This window comes from Pongo pygmaeus, chromosome 14 (assembly GCF_028885625.2).
Source record: "Pongo pygmaeus isolate AG05252 chromosome 14, NHGRI_mPonPyg2-v2.0_pri, whole genome shotgun sequence".
NCBI classification, from domain to species: Eukaryota; Metazoa; Chordata; class Mammalia; order Primates; family Hominidae; genus Pongo; species Pongo pygmaeus.
The window spans coordinates 41717857-41736435 of record NC_072387.2 but is presented as its reverse complement, the minus strand read 5'-3'; the positions used below and the strand labels follow the sequence as shown (position 1 = coordinate 41736435).

The 18579-nt window shown below is 41.1% G+C and overlaps 1 protein-coding gene across 3 annotated transcripts in view; it reads left to right on the top strand.

The window, feature by feature from the left end:
* The window catches only part of STARD13 (StAR related lipid transfer domain containing 13), a 251711-nt gene that overhangs the window by 141802 nt on the left and 91330 nt on the right, over positions 1 to 18579 (top strand). Inside the window, exon 2 of one of the 3 annotated variants that reach the window (XM_063650753.1) lies at positions 4965 to 5219. The exons of the other annotated variants lie outside the window; for them this stretch is intronic. The gene's annotated coding sequence lies outside the window, so the exon portion shown is untranslated. The remainder of the gene's footprint in view (positions 1 to 4964; positions 5220 to 18579) is intronic. 3 annotated transcript variants of the gene reach the window in all.

Genomic DNA, 18579 nt, shown 5'->3' with positions numbered 1-18579 from the left:
CATTTCCAGGGAGGTTTTGTTTTCTCATTCCTTTATGTCAAGAAATTGGTGAATTTCTTGGTATCCAAGATCTAAACCAAAATATATGACCAGAAGAAACGGAGAAATGATAACAACAGGGCTTGAAACGGCTGATTCTGATGTGGAGGTGTGCTCTTTAGAATGCCAGCTAAACTGTTGGTCTACCAGATTTTGAATGGTTGATTAGATGCTAGCAGCATCTGCAGGATAGCTTAACCTAAGTGTTAAATAACACACGATATCGCACCCTATTTGCTCAAGTATTTCAAATTGCAGGCATTAATACAATTAGCAGTTCTTACAGAGAATTCTCAATGTCTTGACTTGTGGTTAATCAAAGTCAATCTTTTAAGTGTAGTCATAATCACCTATATTTTAAATCACCTGTGTTTTATTCCATTCTAACTATGGAATGATAGCATGTATTGAATGCTTGTGCTAAGCTCTGTGGCAAACATTTTACGTACATTAACGCACTAAATCTGTACAACAACCCTAAGATGTGTACCATTATTATCTATTCAACAATGAGAGACTGCAAGCAACTTGTTCAGATTCACACAGCTTGTACCGTCAGAGCCAAGATTAGAATTCAGGCATTTGGGCATTAAGTGCAGTTTTTTTTTTGCACTGTAAAGGGAGCACAGTCTTATCCATGAAGTCATACTGCCCTCACTGGCTGTGAAATACTGTGTTCTTCATTTACTCTTGCCGGAATTTGCAAATTGTCTGCAACCTGTTACTTTATAAGGGCTCCTCCGTTGATGTGCAGTAAGTTCTGCTTCCTCGGTGTGCTCTCCTCTCTGCAGAGCTGATGTTTAGTAGTCAGACCTGGCTCTTTGCAAAAAAGAAAACAAAGTCCCCAAGGAGCCATATTCATTGCCTCTAGCATCCTTCCTACCTTGCCCCTTCAAAGAACACTGTGGCTGTTGTCGACCTCAGCGTCTGCTGTTGAAGCTGCACACCCACTCTGTGCATGAAGCTGGAACTGGACTCTGTTTTTTTGTTTTTTGGTTTTTGTTTTTTTTTAAGACAGGATCTTGGTCTATCACTGGACTGGACTGCAGTGGCATGATCACAGCTCACTGCAGCCTCCACCTCCTAGGCTCAAGTGATCCTCCCACCTCAGCCTCCCCAATAGCTAAAATTCCAGGTGCATGCTGCCATGCCTGGCTAATTTTTATTTTTTGTGTGGAGACAGGGTGTCTCTTTGTTGCCTAGGCTGGTCTTGAACTCCTGGGCTCAAGATATCCTCCCACCTCGGCCTCCCAAAGTGTTGGGAGTGCAGGCGTGAGCCACTACAGCTGGTCTTGGACTCCGCTTCTTGTATATGGTCATTCGAGGTGTCCTGTCATTGAAAAGAAAGGGAATGATGATTGAAATATTGATCCCTCACTTAAGGATGGCAGGACTGAGGACCAGCAGATCTGTCCTAATTGTTGTTGCTGTGTTCAGTTTATGAACTTTCACTGCACTTACACCTAGATATTGCTTGGAATGGTTAATTGGCTTCTTAGGCCCTGGAATTTGGGGGGAAAAAAAAAGAGAGAGAGAGAAAGAGAGAGAAGATTCAGACATCATGCTTTTTGCTTTGCCATCTGGTATAATTCTTAAAGGCATTTTTAGGTCCCCAATATGGGTAGTGTTGCTGTTTGTTCCTTTCCAATGCTGATTGGCTCAGGCACACAGGTTCTGGGCTTTTGATTATGAAATTGATCAAGGCTTGGTGAGGCAGATTTCTGGCACCTTTGAGTCAGTGGCTGTGGGCAGAGACACCATACACATTTATGTAGGTTGTACACTGCACAGTTCTAGGTTGTCCTGGTCCTGGGGAATGCAGGTGCCAATATGGGGGTAACATACAAGTCCTGAGGTCCTCACCCATGCACATTCCACTCCCCAATATTTTCCTTCCTTTGCCATAAATTGAATCCCTGTCTAAAACTTCTCTTCTAGGCATACTCCTGACCACTAGCAATCTGGTGCCTATCACCAACATGTTACAACAGTAGTCTTGTAACTGTGTGTGTATTTTAAATGGCTGCAAAAGTATTTCACTATGTGGCTGTACCATAATTTATTTGTAAGTTTCCTATTGGTGAGCACTGAGGTAATTTGCAATCTTTTGCAATGACAAATGCTGAAATTAAAACTTGAATATGTGTGTACACCTGTCTGCAAATACCTCCAGGAAAAATTCCTCAAGATGGGATTTCCTAAGACATATCTCCCTCGACTCGAATGTCTTTCTGGTTGCCTCTAGCACTCTTCCTGTTTTCAATCCTGTCCTCCTAGTTCAGCCTTCATGACCTCTTGCTGAAATAATTGCCATAGCCTCCTGAGTGGAGCCATCTGCCTACGCTTCCCTTTAGAATCCATCCTTAACATGGTTTCTAGATCTCACTGCTCAGACTGTGTTACACCTGTGCTCTAAAACCCCCAAGGGTTCACAATTGCTGCCTGAGCTGGTATGAACTCTCTATACCCTCTCCCAGCATCCAAGGCCATCCCATATATGGTTCCGCCCCATCTTTGGTGACTCATTTGCTTGATTTCCCCCATGTGTTCCCTGTGCTTCAGCACCACCAGAAGGTTCCTGAGTCCCCAAGCTTGCCTTGCCTCCTGTTTCTTTGGGTGCCTTAGAGCTCACTCCTTACTTGGAAGTGTCCTTCTCTCTCCAGGGTCCTCCCTCATCTCTGCCTGTGTACCCTCATGCTATAACCCCGTCATGTTTTCTAGATTCTCCCACTCCCACTCCCCAACCTAGACTCTTTCCACCTCCCACTGTCCTCATATACTGCTTTAGGTTATAATTTCATTTCATGTACCCTTGCAGACCACCTGTGCCAGAGAGAGCTGGCAGCATGCATCCTCTGAAGTGGCTAGCACGGAATGTCTTGCACATTTTAGGAGGTCTTTATTAAAAGGATTTATTAGATAAGATCTTTGCAGTTGACAAATTCTCTTACCCAAAATTGGCATAATCCTTTAGCTTGGGGAGAAGAGATCACACACATGAAACTATTATGGAAGTAGTGAATTTCCCAATATATTTAGTCAAGAGCACAGAAGCTCATTGGCAGTGAGGTGCCAGGCAAGGTAGGAGCAGGAGCAGCCCCTATAATCTGCCTTTCATGGGCGGGGCAGGGTCACAGATGCCTGTCACACAGCCTGCATCGAGCAGGGCCTGCTGAATTGAAAAGCTGACTTCTGGCCAGCTACAGCAAGCAAAGACTTGCAACATCGTATGGGAAGAATTGACCCAACAATCCATGTGCTTTCATTAAAGGGATGTTTACAAACGTCTTGGTTCTTGACTCAAGTTCATTGTCACAGAACGACATTCTCATGGAGGAAGTGGGAAAGGGGTGGAGTTGAGGGGTGAGTGTAGAAAGCTGGATGAAATCAGGGGACCCTGAACAAAATCTCTCGTGTTACTTTTCAGTTACTCAGAAAGCCTCTCTCCCTACAAATCCCTACAAGGGTGAGACACACAGGCACTCTCAACCTTGAAGTATCTGATTTTACAACTTCAAACTCAGGCTTCTCACAATACTCTATACTCCCTCTCTTAGAGTGAGTACCTCTTATCTAGTTCAAGGTCTCATTCATTCTCTTATTTGACAGACACCAATTGGGTGTGTGTTCTTGCCTTTAAGGAGCTCACTGACTAATGGCAGATGCCAGTTCTAGGGTTCTATTGAGTGAGAGTGGAAGAAGAACTAATCAAACTTTTGCTGTTCAGCCCCACTCTGCCCTATGCTTACTTTGTATTCTCCCTCACTGTGGAGTTCAAACATTTAAAATCTGAGTGGCTGTTATCCTCAGCATGCACTGTATACTCTGCATCTTACTCCCGGAATCCTTTTATCTTTAGCTCTCCTTATCACAGGCAGTGGCAGTTTGGTATCATCCTCTGCCAGATTAAATATGTATATTTATTTAATATTCTCTCTGTTGTTGAAAATAACAATATGAGTGTTGCATAATAACAACAAAGTTCTTTATCATCTTCATTTGATCTGCTGTCATCTGAGAGGTCTCCAGAGCATACTCTGTGCCTTTCATGTTCGAGGACACTGCCGAGAAATAAAACTGAGACTCGAATCCAGATCCTGTGACTGTGAATCCTAGTACAGCATTCCAACATATAGCCTTAGTTTAGGAACACTCACTTTTTCTATTCATAGTAAACGTGTGGCCTCCACTCACTGATAAGGTGAGATTACCATTGAGCATGCAGAATACGAAGTCTATAATGCATTGTTTGTTGTGCTAACTTACAGAGTAGACTGATTGTTCCACAGTCACCTGTTCAACCCCACTTGGTAGCAGTTAATCCAGAGAAGCAATTGCCTCTCATCTGGAACCTGAAATGCATCCCATGCATTCTCCTGATTCACCAAGTTCGTTGGCAGTGTAAATACCAGCAAATCCTGTTGCCAACTGAGGGTGTAATGTCATCAGAATGTGAAAGATGACCTGAGTTTTTTAAGGATACAAAATTAAATGTGCACTAATTTTGTTATATCCTATTTTGGCATTTTCTCCTTTTCCGTTTTCTCTTTGGAATTGGTTTGCACAGTATTAACAGATTAAAAATTATTTATGGTGTGTGTGTGTGTGTGTGTGTGTGTGTGTGTGTGTGTGTGTGTTTCAGTCATGGGCATCTTCTTTCGAGTCTTATTAGGTATGGAAAAACCTAAGCTTGGTTTAAAACACTTCCTCTGTTCCTGCGAAGTTTTAGGCTAACTTAAAATGGGGTGTGTTATATAAGGAAGGCACCTGACACTAGTGGTGGGGGTGCCTAGGAGAAGGAGCGCCCCCCTTGGTTTGCGATAGACTGGCAGCGTTTCCTCTGGTATGTGCCAGAGCGGCAGAGCCAGTTTTAAAAAGAGGATTTATAGGAAATCCAGCTGTGAGTTTTCATTTTTTTCTCTTAGAGCTGGAGGCGGGGCCAAAACCAACCTCAAACCAGGCACACCATTGATCAGGCTAGAATGATGTGGACCAGTCTCACAGACAACAGCCAAGCACAGAGGAAATATTAGCTGGCAGAGATAACGAAGAGAAAACACTCGGTGACAGATGCACCATCTGTCAGTTTCTGAGGAGCAGTTTTCAAGAAAGCTGAAAATGAATTGAAGAAGAGAGGGGTTTTGTTTGAAAGGTACAGCCTAAGGACAATTTTAAACAAAGTAAGTTTGTGTTCCATAGAAAAAGAGATCGTGGTGTGGGAAAGACAACAGTTACTTCCTATGTAGATTGTGAGTTTTGTCATTGATATAAAAAGTTTTCTTTGTAGTGGACTTGATATTTACAACATTCTCTTAACAAGAACTTGATTTAAAATTAAAAAGCAGTGACTGTCATTTTGGCTACTCACTCTAGAAACATTTGCAAGTTACAGTTAGATTTATTTTACTTTTATTTAATCTCAGAGAGAATTGTTTTATCTCAGACTACAGATATAGATAAGGCCTTCCTTCCTTCCTTCCTTCCTTCCTTCTCTCTCTATTTATAACAATGGGCAAAATTATTTGTATCTTTCCTCAAAGGCAGTTTACTAAGAAAGCGACCCACCTTTCAGATTGACGAGGTTGGCAGTAAATATTTTGTATTAGGATGCTTAATTCCATGGGCAACGTTACTTAAATAGCTATGAATATGACCTGGACTTCCCAGGAGCCTTCCAAATAATGTTACTGGTGTTGACATCATTTTTAAAGGAAGCTGCTTCTGGATCTTCTGTAGTTTATCTTTCTCAAAAAGTCTGTTACCCTCTTTCAGAACATAAGCTACCATATGAAACAATCCTGCTATTTATGTTTAATACATTTTCCAACGGCTTCGTTTTCAAAGTTGGACTTGGGCTGTCGGTAATTGTATGTTACATCTAAGTGGTTTGCGTTCGATGTCATATGTCGCATGTTTTATTAGGCCAGGATTTGTCTAATTCCAAGGGGATCTAAAGCAGTGATTGAGAATGATAAGATTCTATGAGCGATAGCAGAAAGTTTTCAGGGGGCTCACAGGAGCTCCTTTATTGGAAAAAGTCAATTCTCTTACAATTTACACAGGCGGAAAGGGACTTATTTTGCATCTGCGTTAGCAGGCTGTCTAGTCCAAACCAGAAGTGGAAGTGCTGGCTGTAAACTCGCCAAAGTAGAAACCACTCAGTGTTATGGCCCAATATGGATGTCAGAGCTCTGGAGCATGTGTGGGAAAATGGCCACAGGCCAACGTCTGGAATCATTTATCTTCCGGTAGAGCCGAGAGAATAACTGTTTTATGCGTTTTGCAGAAATCCTTGCTGATTGATTTCATTTACATAGAGCTGGTGCAGAGACTGATGGTGAGGACAACTATAAATGGGAGAGAAATATTGATCTATTTCTGCTTTTCCTGACATCCTGGTCTCATTAGTGTTCTTAGCACCTTTGAATGAGATTATGCCGTTACTGACAACCATATGGTTTCTACGGGGTTCTTTCCACGCGTCTCATAAGAAATGCCACATGTATGTCTTTTCTTATTGGGGAAATCAGAAACTGAAAGTTGAAGATTTTGTCGTACTGTCTTTTCATTAGCTTAGCCTGTTTCCTAGAGTCTAAATGTGAAAAATGAGAGGAAGGAAATATCAGTAGACAGAGTTCTTTGTACACTCCGTGCAACCTATGTAGTCATTTAGAGATGTGCATCTGATACTCTTTGTGAAATACTGGAACATACTGTTGTGGATGTGTAGATCCATATCTGCATGTGAAGGAATCAACTGTGCCAACCAGTATGTTCTGCATGAGCTAAACTCACATGTGCTGACACATACTGACATGTGACAAGGTAGCATCCGGACCTGTTTTTCTAATGTGTAAAAGAATTTTGCCAACTTCTGACAGTACCCACGTCAGACCTTATGGAGACGTTTTTAATTGATTTCAAGGACCAAGGTAACAGTCAGAAGCCTTGGATTTCAGACACTACCCTTATGCTGCCTAATTTTGTGACCTTGAGGAAGATAATTAACCTTTTGATAAATCTATTTCACTGCTTACAAATATAGTGAATAATTAAAGCCATTTTTGTCTCCCAGAGATATTTCAAATGTCAGTAAGACATTTATAATGCATCTTGTGCTATTAGCTTTTGGTACGTATGCCATTAATGAAATTGCCTCCACTCTCTTAGACAGAACTTCTGCATTACACTGAAAAAGCTAAAAACTTCAGCCTTTTAAAGTTAAAACAAAATTAAAAACAAAATTCTATAATCTTATGTGGTAGTACTTTTGTTTATAGGAGGCTGCTCTTGAAGGTATTTGCATCTATTTTTTTCTCTTTGTAGAATAATTATTTGATTTTCTCATCAAGATTCTCAGCATTGTGTAAGACTAGTCATTTCCTCAAACAGGTTGAACTTTTAAAAATCGGGCTAAAATTGGTGTGATGCTGCTTTGATTTAGTATGGTTGAATATATGTAATTTTTAAACTTCCTAATGTGAAGAAAATGGATAATAGTGCAGATTAAGGTACTTAATATTTTCTCACATTTTATAGATACATAGATATACCATACAAATAAATATATGCTAATCTTCATATGTATATACACACATACACGCACTTCATCTTTCAAAATAATCCAGTAAAACTGATAGCATAGCAGCATATAAGATATTAAAAGATAAGAGTGATTAGTGTGTTTTCATTTTAAATCCTTTTCATTTTACATGATGAACATGATCGCAGCTTAGTGTAGTGCAAAGGACATCAGAAACCAGACCTGCCAGTGTCAGCTGCCAGTACAGAGAATCTAAAGGCCACCACGCACCCAGTTCTGTGAACACGGTGCGTGGTGGCCCCTGGAATCTCAAAGCGTGGCAGCCTTGGGAGCCACGCCATTCAACTGTGCTCTTCTGCTGCAGTGTGGGAATCAAATGTGTGCCTTACCATAGCACGAGGTGATTGGGAGGTACATATGACATAATGTGCATGAAAATGCTTTGAAAACTTTCAGGCCATTTAAAGTCACTAATTGAACTTCGACAACTTCTTTGCTCCTGGAATATTCCTTTCTTTCTTTTCTTAATAAATTCTGCCCATCATTCAAAGGCTTCTCTTAGCTCTTTTTTGATCTCCTCAAAGGTTTCTTTGGAGCCCCCAGAGTCCCTCTCAGAAAGAGGAATCGAGCGAATTTTGCCACCCATGTCCCTCCTGCCCCACCCACCAGATGACTTCATTATTACACCCCATGTTTTCACACCTCCACGCTCTGCCCAGTTCTGTCCCTGTGCTCCGCTAAATATTTTCTCTACCACTTGCCAACATCCTCCTCCTCCTCCAAAGCTACCTTAAACATCACTTGCCTTTGAAACCTTTCCCACCACCATTCCTCCACAGAGCTAGAGCCTTCTTCATTCATGGTTCCAAACTTGTAATCAAGGCTTTATCTTGTTCTACTTCATTCTTTATTTACACATCTTCCTTCCTCCCTAGGCTCCGCAAAGACAGGCCAGGTACCATGCGGCTTTGACTCCCTGGTGCTCGCTGTGGTTTCTCATGTCTGTTTGGTGTTCAAGTAATGTTTGTCAAGTGAATGAGAAAGTCAGTCTTTCCATACCACTTGTTTGTGGGGTCCTGTCATTACACATCTTCTGGGAGAGAACCCTGGTACCCATTTGTGTGTCTGGAATAAATTGTCCCTTATGGCATAACAGCGTATAGACTATTGTCAGCTGGGAACCTGAGATTCCAACAATGCAAAACCCTACATCTAATCACCAGCAGATTAACTATTAACCTACTAGTCCTATCTGAATCCTACTAATCATAGTTAGGTAACTAAACATTAAAACTATCATCCAACTGTCTCTATTCTGAGAGAGCCTTGGCATGTCTGTGACTAGCTGTGTTTTAAAAAGAAAATCTGACCATCTTTTTGAAAGGCAGTTTGGCAGCATTTATCAAGATCCTCTGATCCAATAATTCTCATACGAAATTATCCTAACGAAATGGTTTCATAAAAATGTAGACAAAGCTTTCCGAACAAAGATGTTCAGCATGATATTATTTATAAATAATATGAAAAATGGCAAATAAGTGACCAATATTACTTTTATAATCAAATAAAAATTCTTAAGAATCCAAAGGTTGCCTGACAGATTATGTACTACTTATGTTGACCATAAGGCCTCCGTTTTTAGGTTCTTTACACAGAACCAAGGATATACTTGGAACAATCAAGTTGAGCAACTTCTTAACATGCTTCCAATTTTACTACTGTCCCTTCTTTTTCAATTTAGAAAATGTTGAAAATAAGGTAACCTTTGAGGCCAGAATTTGAAAATTCTTTGACAGAACAATAATCTGAGTATCAGAAGGGGCCTAGAAGGCCTGCCTCAACCATTTTCATTTAAAACTTGACTGCATGGAGAGCTGGACATTCAAACTGGTTTAACTTTGCTCTTGAGCTGAGGTTTAAAACAGGTAAAAAGAAAATTTGAGTCTACTTGTTCAAATACTATGAAGAAAACTATGTAAATTGTGGAAGTTTTTTGGCAATCTCTCATTTAATCTCTTTTTACATGGAATAACTGGCAGAGGTAAGCCATGTTATCATAGTAGATTCCGCAAGTTACATCGGGATAAACCACAGGAATACCAGCAATAATCACTGACCAAAATAGGTTCGTGTAGTCGGTTGAACACGGGATTTGATGGGGCCATGCCACTGAGATACGCCGTCCTTCACTACATCTGTGCTCAGTGTGGGAGGGTTTCTGTTTCCAATTCTTGGAATAATACTTAAAGTGCATCCCCACTAATAATGCCACCTCCTGAAGCTCTCAGTACAGGGGCCAGAGCTAAGGATTGCTAGTGGGCAGGAACATTTCCATCTCATCCCAAAAGTGCAGAGAAGCACGTTGCTTCTTTAAGCATGTTTCTATTTTTTTTATTTTTATATTTATTTATTTTTTATTTATTTATTTTTTTGAGATGGAATCTCACTCTGTCACCCAGGCTGGAGTGCAGTGGCACAATCTCGGCTCACTGCAAGCTCTGCCTCCCAGGTTCACGCCATTCTCCCGCCTCAGCCTCCCGAGTACCTGGGACCACAGGCGCCCACGACCATGTCCGGCTAAATTTTTGTATTTTTTTTTTAGTAGAGACGGGGTTTCACTGTGTTAGCCAGTATGGTCTCGATCTCCTGACCTTGTGATCCGCCCACCTCGGCCTCCCTAAGTGCTGGGATTACAGGCGTGAGCCACCACGCCCAGCCCTTTAAGCATGTTTCTAAATGGTCCTTTTCGGTTGTGTTCCATGTGCAACAACAGAATAAGTGGGTGCAAGTCTTCTGCTTCAGAGAGTTCACTGTTTAAAAGGTGAAGGAGTGCCAACTTCCAAAGTGAATAGAAGCACAGTAATACATATACGGGTAAGTCCCCTAGTAGGGCAACAGCCCAGCACACATGCAATGTCAGTAAGTCCCCTAGTAGGGCAACAGCCCAGCACACATGCAATGTCAGTAAGTCCCCTAGTAGGGCAACAGCCCAGCACACATGCAATGTCAGTAAGTCCCCTAGTAGGGCAACAGCCCAGCACACATGCAATGTCAGTAAGTCCCCTAGTAGGGCAACAGCCCAGCACACATGCAATGTCAGTAAGTCCCCTAGTAGGGCAACAGCCCAGCACACATGCAATGTCAGTAAGTCCCCTAGTAGGGCAACAGCCCAGCACACATGCAATGTCAGTAAGTCCCCTAGTAGGGCAACAGCCCAGCACACATGCAATGTCAGTAAGTCCCCTAGTAGGGCAACAGCCCAGCACACATGCAATGTCAGTAAGTCCCCTAGTAGGGCAACAGCCAAGCACACATGCAATGTCAGTGGCGGCAGGTTACGGGTGGAAGGAGCAGGGGAAAGTGGAGTCCTGAGAAATTTGCTACAGGGAACTTAAGTGTTAATGACCAGGAGCGTACCTTGAAGTGGTCTCGTTGTTGGTGACGCTTTGGAAGACTGAAGCAGCCTTCAAGGGGCTGGCACGGTAGCTCCTGCCTTGCCAAGGGCTTTCACATACAGATGGTGGGTGGCACAGGGACGAATAGGTCATTTATCTGAGCTTGAGCTGAGCCAGGCTGGTTAGGGGAGCCATACATGAATGACAGAGCAAGCTGCTGGCTGAAGAAAGCTTCACTATCCTCCAGCCCCAGGAACCCTTAGGGGATGGCAGGGAAGGGCATGAGCTCTGTCAGCAGACCACAGGGCTAGAAGGGGGCATGTGCAGTTACCTTCAGCCTCTGTGGGGCCTCCTCAAAGACCTGTTTATTCTGCACTCAGCAAAAGGCAAGAGGATCCTGTCTGAAATTGTTGCTCATGGGCCCAGATTTCAAACATGCTCTACTGCCTCAGCAAAGATTATGCCATAAAAACTTCTTGGAATTATTGGTTCTCTACTCCCCAAAGGAAAACAATGATTTAGAACAGTCTCCTGAGAACCGCTGTTCTTCCCACATGTGCTTTTTATCCTGCATCCTGGGCCGTTGGTACTGGGCCCGGCCAATGACTAGCCGTATATACATTACGAGACATGCCTAAGGAGGAGAAACCCAGCAAGCAGATGAGATACAATTTATCAAACTAACCATAAATTACTCCGTGAAAAGAACCCTTATGTAACACTGAGGCATCCTGATTAGTGTTCTTTGGGCCTTGCAAGTACCTGAATGAAACCACAAAATAGTTAAACAACAATATCGGGAACTCAGTTTCAATAAAAGCCGTTTATTTTTAGCTGAGGATCAAACTCCAAAATAAGTGACCTCTCTGTGCCAGGCATTCTAGCAGAGCAGAAGTTATTTTTATCTTTAGAGTTTCTTGTAAAGTCTTTGCTTCATGTTGGTTTAAACTATAGCTTTACGTTTCTTTTCGGTTTTGCTGACATTCACTTATTTGGTGTTGGTGTATTACTTCTACAAAGGACCTAAATGCTTATCTCACTACAGTTCTCCTCCTCCAAAATGCACAGCTAGTGACGTTGTATACTTAATGCCAACAAACATTTATTGAGCATCTACTGTGTGAAAGGAACTATGAAGAGGAGACAGGCCTATAATATCTTCTCAAGAATATTACAGTCACGTCTTGGGGACAGATATGGACACAATTCAAGAAAGAATGATTTTTGTTGTAATCAGAGGCTTAAGGCAATGTACTATGGAGCACATATTTAAATCCAATTCAAAGAAAGGAAAAGCTTTATGCATGATATGAAATGTGGCCTGGAAACATCAACAGATTTCAGTAGAAGGTAAAGTAGGAAACAGATGCTCAAGATCAAAGGACGTATGTTTAAAAACACAAAGACTTTAAAGTGTGTAATGTGTTCAAAAATAGATGAGTGAACCTCAGCGTGACTATACCTTAGGATGTATGGAGAGATCACTGCATTGGGAAGTGCGATTGGAAAGGGAGACGGGGGCTAGAACTTTTTAAGGGTTTTAGATGCCATTTAATAAATCATGTGTAGTTGCTGACAAATTAAGAGGAAGGTGGCGATTTTCAACTTGTAATTTAGGATGAATATTTTGGTAGAAAGTGCATTAGAGAAGATGCAGTAGCACCATTTATAGGTCCATTGCAATAACCCACCTGTCCATTTATTAAGTATATATTCATTAGATATCTACTGTGTGCTAGGCCCAATTTTAGGCTATAGAGACACAGGAATGAACAAAACAGGAAAACAAAGTTTCCTGACTTTTGGAGCTTATGCTGTAGTGGGGAAGACAGAGAGTGAATAGCATAAATAAATGAACTATGTTTATTTTAGTGATAACTGATAAAAAGAAGGAATAAAACAGGGAAAGGCGGTATGAAGGTGAGGGAGAAGGGTTAATTTCTGTACATTTTGCAATATATATTCAAGGTAATTGAGGAAGGCCTCTTGGAGAAGGAACTTGAGGGAAGACCTGAAGGAAGGAGGCTTTAGGCAGGGTCTCTAAACGTCTAGGGTAAGCCTTTGTCAAGCAGAGGAGACAGATAGGGCCAAGGCTCTGATGCTGGGTGAGCCTGGGATGCTCACAAGTTGACTAGTGAGTTGGGCAGTGTGGGCAGAAGAGGGAAAAGGAGAGAAACAAAGCATCTCTTAGTGACTGTGAGCTTGGTTGATAAAGAATAAGTCAAAGACAACTTAGGTTTTTTTCCTGGGTGGCTTAGGTTGACATATTTGGTGTTGAAACAGCTTTTGTTTTGTTTTGTTTTTTTGAGATGGAGTCTCACTCTGTGGCCCAGGCTGGAGTGCAGTGGTGCGATCTCGGCTCACTGCAACCTCCACCTCCTGGATTCAAGCGATTCTCCTGCCTCAGCCTCCCAAGTAGCTAGGACTACAGGTGTGTGCCACCAAGCCCGGCTAATTTTTTGTATTTTTAGTAGAGGCGGGGTTTTCCCATGTTAGCCAGGATGGTCTTGATCTCCTGACCTCATGATCCACGCATCCCGGCCTCCTAAAGTGCTGGGATTACAGGCGTGAGCCACCGCACCAGGCCTGAAACAGCTTTTGTAAGATGGCCTTGGTGACCTCATCAAGGAAGAGGGGAAGTCAGCTAAGAATTAGCAGCCAGGGATTAGGACTGGGGATTGGAATTCAGTGGCAACATTTTGGATTAGCTCCTGGGAGGAACAGGAAAAGGATCTAACTACATACTAATAGAAGGACGGATGAGCAGGGTGTTGGCTCTACCGTGGCTTGCTGATCCATCAGGCAAGCATATATCAGAATTTATTGCGTCAGCAGCAGCACTGTGTCGAATGCTGGGTGGACCGAAGTGGAATCGGCTCGCTGACGGAGAGGAAAGAGAATATTTATAAATATATAAATTTTGTTTCCTCATCAGATCTGAGAGAATGAGATAGCATAAATATTTAACTTTGACAATAAGCCCACTTGTGATACAAACAAGTTTTATTGGGCTGACTCTAAAGAGTTCTATTAAACACACACACACACACACACACACACACAAACTCTCTTCCTTTGTCTGTATCTCTTACTTTGTCTATAGAGATAACTCAATTCGCACTAAATAGCTATATTCCTCAATAATTAACCCCGCCTAAATCTGTCTATAGAACTGAGTTTTCAACCAGTACGCTTACAGGGTACCTCACGTGGGATATAAGTGTGCTCTGAATTGGTAATAGGTGTGCTGAAAATATTGACCTCCTCAGTCTTGGGCTGGCTGAGCAGGACCTGGGGTGACCAAAGGCTTGAGCTTCCCGTAGCCTAGTAGCTTATCCCAGCATGTAGTACAAACACAACGTGTGTGCCATGTGTGAAAAAGGCTGGGAAGCAGGCAGTGTGGCCACCCTATATTCATTTCCCCGGCACAGTGGCCCCAGCCTTTGTTGAATGTACACTCATATCAGTAGCAAAATCTTGAGCAGTACTCTCAATATATCTATCTTTATGTGTTTTATAAGTTACATGCAGTTCTACTGTCATTAATATCTCAAGTCATAAAGGCCAAAGTTCATCAATAGTTATGTAAATCTCTATTTCAAATTGTCTTCCAGACAATTTTACACTAGTTCAGTTGGCTTCTTGTCTGGTCTAAATCTGTGTTCATCATTGTTGCCTTGTAGAAGTGACTGTTAACAGGGCCAGTACTAGGAGTAAGAGAATTTCAGCTTTGTCTCTTTCTTGTTGGCTACTCGTTGCTGGTAATTATTATTTTCTCTTTGTGGTTCCTCTGCAAGAACCTTTTTAAGTTGCCTCTCCATTCTGTTAGGATTAGTTTGGTTAAAGATAAGCAATGCAGCTCATAGTCTCTCAATCGAGTCCATGTCGGCTGCTGCACATCATGATGTAGGGCAGTACTGAAAGCAAGCGTGGAGGTAAGATTGCTGGGGTCAATCTTCTCTACTGTACAATCGCCACCCTCCCTCCCAGAAACCACCAGCAGGCTGGCCGCTCCAGTGGGGGCACCTCCTATCATATCCTGATATTGCATACTGGCATAACAATTTATTTCTTTAAAAATATTTATTTTATTTTTATTTATTATTATTACGATTTTTTGAGACAGAGTCTCGCTTCATTGCCCAGGCTGGAGAGTGGTGGCGCAATCTCAGCTCACTTTGCCCCCCAGGTTCCAGGGATTCTTGTGCCTCAGCCTCCTGAGTAGCTGGGATTACAGGCATGCGTCACCACGCCCAGCTAATTTTTGTAGTCTTAGTAGCGTCGGGGTTTCGCCATCTTGGCCAGGCTGGTCTTGAACTCCTGACATCAAGTGATCCACCCACCTCGGCCTCCCAAAGTGCTGGGATTACAGGCGTGAGCCACCGCGCCCGGCCTAATTCTTTAAAAATATTTTAGAATATTTTAATACACTATTTTAAACACAGATAACATTTCTCATATAATCATCTGAACCCTATTTTGTAGAGCATTGTTCTTGTGTCCTCTAAGTGTCTGTTACCTCCCTTCTTAACCAAATGGAGAAAGTTTTTAGTTGTTGTGTGTGTCCCATCTGCCAACCACAGTATAGAGCACCTCATTTCATCCTCACAGCCACCCTTTGAGGGAGAATGATTGTCTCCATTTTACAGATGAAAAAACTGAGGCTCAGAGGGTTTATTAACTTGTACAAGTTGGCATTGCTTGTAAGAAAGAGAGACAGATTTGAAACATACGATCTTTCCCATCTTAACTACCGCCTTCCTTCACTTAGGGCTTGGGGTAATTTCCGTTCTTGTGTCTAAAGAACTAAGTCCTAGAAAATAATTAATTTCCAGATCTCAAGACATGCTTTACAATAACACTGTCGTGGGTGCTACGTGTCGGCTTCCTGGCTAAAATTGCAGCATCGTTATGGCTGGTTTCTGTCTATGTGGCAAATCTGGTTGCTATGGTATCCTTCACATAGAAAAATATTTGTCAGCTCCAGGTGGCTGGAACACCACACAGGCTTACTGATAGTGAGAATACAAGCAATGATTCAGTAAATTACAGGATAGTCTCCTGAGAGAAAAATGTGGTCCCTGGGGACTTTGATGAAGTAGCCTAGAGATGTTCACTTTGTATTTTTCCCGCTACAAAACTTCAACTTTAGTCGGTTGAGTTACAGAGACAGTGGCTAAATCTGCCAAGATGTCAGTAACAGGAGATTACTGAAATAGTGTTCCTTCCTGTGGGGGAACATATATTGCATTAAAATAGATGAATGCGTTGACCTAGTAAAATTAAATTGCCATATCCAAAGGAGTGGCAGATTAGGCATTTTAATTGTTGGTCATTGCTTTAAATCATCTCCTGAGTCAGAATGTATTCTCACTGAACATGATTACATCCAGATAATGTTTTCTTCCAGTAAGAGGGAAAGAACAAAGGAAAATAAATAAGACACAGTTCACTAAAATCTCATAAAAGTTCTTGCACAAGAAATGAAGTAGCATGGGAAAATATGAGTTCTTTTACAAAAACAAGTTTTTCCTTGAAGTCACTGCAAGATTGCTGTTCACATAACATATTGGTATGTGTATATGTTTATACAAGAGGGGGCTGCAGCCCCAGAAAAATGTAAATCAAAGTCTCTATGGTAGCTGTGGTCATTTTAAAAAATGACTAACAGCATATATAATCTCCTTTCAAAAAAACAGTGAGTTGTTCATTTCTGATTTTTTAAAAATCAATTTTCACTTTCTCCAAAGAAGCCCATATTTGAGGGTTGAGAATCATTTTTCTTTTCGTCTTAATTCTTCACTATTTTGAATTTGTTTTATATTCTGCCCAATACAAGCAAAGCATTATAGCATTGAAAAGTTTTCTATTAAAAAACATGACAAATTATATCTAGTTTATATTAAAGCAATTTCATTCTGCGCTAAATACCTTAAAATATGATGTTTAAGTATAAACTTACTTTTAAATAAAAAACAAATGCTGATTAACCTTTTAAAAATATTCTTACCATGAAAGGATCTACATTTACAAGATATGTAAATCAGGGATTTTTTTTTTAAGATTCAGTCAAAATTTTTTTTAATGAAAATGTTAGTCCTCTTAGTAAACTGAATTTCATAGCAGAATGTTTCTATAATGAATATTAACCATCTCTCCTTACTTAAATTATTTACCAAAATTCATTTAATACACAATTTTAAAGGTTTTTTTGAAGTGAAGTATATTTATGATTCAAATATCATCAAATAAAAATATGATATTAGGCATGCGCTGTGTTCATTGCCTTTTCCATGTGACTTTTCTGCTAAGTTTAGTCCATGGAATCTACGTCCAGATTGAGGCAAGAAGAGCTAGAAGAGTGTGCATCTACCGAGCAAATACTCTGTCTTTCTGTTTCCCTATATAAGTAAAATAAGCTCTAACACTCCTTGAGGTCTCTGGGATCATTCTGGACTAGTTTGTAACAGGAAAAAAACAACATGAAAACCTCAGCTTAAAGGGCCTTTTTTTGCTTCAGCTCTAAAAGAAAAAAAAATGCATAATCCTATTACACTTAGTTATCAGCGCCATTTGAAATCCTGACTACCTTGATAATCACCATGGAGCCGTGTAGCACTTAGCTAGTAGAGAGCTAAATTCAATTAATAGTACAGATGACTGGATAAACCTCCTCATTTATTTTACTGATCTTTACACTTTCTCTTGTCCTCCAAGTTAAGATCTTTTTTGTTTTGTTTTCCTGCTGCAAATACCATGTCACAGCCAACAAAAACACCACAGCAAGGCAGCTCTGAGCAGCATGGCTTTGAGGAAAGGTGGGAGGCATTGGGCTTCTATATATCTGGGTTTGAATCCTGACACTGTCGCTGGTTGTGTTCATGCTTTCCGACTGGTTTGTCGCTGGTTGTGTTCTAAGCTTCCAGTTGCTCATCTCCAAAATGGCAACAGTAATGTCTACCTGAGTGTCATGAGGGTGAGAGGTAATACAGTAAAGAGCCTGGAGCTGTGCTCTGTCTGTGTGTTTGTCCCACAACAAACTATTATGTTATGTTTTCATTGTTACTGTTTCTCACCTCTTAAAAAGCTCTTAAAGACCATTCTGACTGGAAATAGTGTTCCCACCTAGAACCTTCTGCAAGGAGTCAAGATCTTTGATGGTTCAACTTTTCCTTCTCCTTCTAATCACTACCAACTTTCATTTTCACTAAGCCCTGCTGTATAGATGATCTCCTTTCTTGCTCCTCGTACTACATGGTGCAGTTGTGAACATGTGTATTTAGTGGCTGATTAAAGTATGAATAAATAAATGAAGAAATTATGTAAGGAGGAATTGTTTGTCCTTTCTTCAGCTGCATTTTTATTTATAATTTATACCCTCCTTCTTTTAAAAAGACGTTTTAAAAGCTTAGCCATTTTCTCATCCACTTATTCCCATTTAGTTATGAATGAGGGCTAGAATTTGAGCAAAAGCCGTAGTTTGAGTTATAGCATCCCATATGTGACCTTGGGCACCTCATTGAACCTCCCTGATCCTACTTTCTTCCTCCATAAGATGGGAATGGTAATACTTTTTTTTTTTTTTTTTTTTTTTTGAGACAG